The sequence below is a fragment of the Guillardia theta genome (genome assembly GCF_000315625.1).
Source record: "Guillardia theta CCMP2712 unplaced genomic scaffold GUITHscaffold_50, whole genome shotgun sequence".
Lineage (NCBI taxonomy): Eukaryota > Cryptophyceae > Pyrenomonadales > Geminigeraceae > Guillardia > Guillardia theta.
In genome coordinates this window covers 317,002-318,596 of record NW_005434624.1, presented here as the reverse complement: position 1 = coordinate 318,596, position 1,595 = coordinate 317,002, and positions in this window count along the sequence as shown.

The window sequence follows — 1,595 nt, the reverse complement described above, 5'->3', positions numbered from 1 at the left end:
TTTAGATTCTATCCCAAAGAAATTGAGTGCAATGTTAGTAACACCTGTCCCGATTCTATAATCTTGTATGTTTGTGCCAATAGGGTCTAATGAAGATGCCCCGCGTTTGAACTCAAGCCACGGCTGACCTCTGAATCATATATTCTTAATACTTTAGAAACTAATAAATCATAATAAGTATTGTTATTAAAGTTTAGCTCACCATCTACAAGCTTAAAACTTGAACTAACAGATGTTATTGTATTACCTGATATAGGAACATCGTTGAATTGTAAATTAGGACCATATATATAAACACCTTGACTATTCCATTTTATCCGTGTTGTATTGTACCAACTAATATATCCCCAGTCTGTACTATTAATCACAACCTTATTTCCCCAAGTTGTATCATTAGAAATAAATATATAATTGTCATTTGTTTGTTTGACACCAAGAACCAAATATTTATCGTGAAATATCTTAGGTAATTGTGCGCCATCATTATCCTTTAATCCTATTTCAATACCATTTGCATAAATATTTCCTTCAATCTGTAATTTGTAATTATTATCAGGGATAATACCTATTCCAACGTTACCGGTATTATAATATATATTGTTATCTACCTTTGTCCATTTTGAAGCTAAACCGCCGCTAGTCGCTAATCCCCCAGTGAATGATAGTAAGCCATTGCTTACACTAAAATCTGCTGATACAAGTTTAATATATTCATTTTCTGACAAAAGATAAGGTGTCAAAGTGCTTGTCAGACTTGAAGATGTAACATAGCCGCCTAGCGTGCTTGTCAGACTTGAAGATGTCACATAGCTGCCTAGTGTGCTTGTAAGGATTGTAGAGGTTACATAACTTGATAACGTGCTTGTAAGGTTTGTAGAGGTTACATAACTTGATAACGTGTTTGTAAGGTTTGTATTGGTCACATAGCTTCCTAGCGTGCTTGTAAGGTTAGTATTGGTCACATAGCTTTCTAGTGTGCTGTTTAGACTTGAAGATGTCACATAGCTTCCTAGCGTGCTTGTCAGATTTGTATTGGTCACATAGCTGCCTAGTGTGCTTGTAAGGTTTGTAGAGGTCACATAGCTTCCTAGTGTGCTTGTAAGATTTGTATTGGTCACATAGCTTCCTAGTGTGCTGTTTAGACTTGAAGATGTCACATAGCTTCCTAGCGTGCTTGTAAGGTTTGTATTGGTCACATAGCTGTTTGTGAGACTTAATTGTCCAACAGCTGACACATTAAAATCTGATGTAACATCTCTTATATATTGATTATCTGATGTAAATAAATCAGGCTTTCCAGTTATTTGAGTATCATAATCAAATGATGTCGGAATGTCACTTATCAAAGCATTGTTTATAGAATCAAGGTAGGCCGCTGTGTTTATATCTGAATAACCTGTTGGAATAACAATATTATCTATCTTGTTATCAATCTTATTTTCAATCTCGGCATTAGTATATGGAAGAATTGTCTCTTTAACGCTCAATGAACCAACACCATTATATCCAATTATATCTCTTACTTCATTCTGAGTCAATTCTCTATTAAAAAATCTTAAATCTTGATAGTACGATTGCAAACTTTGAAAATTACC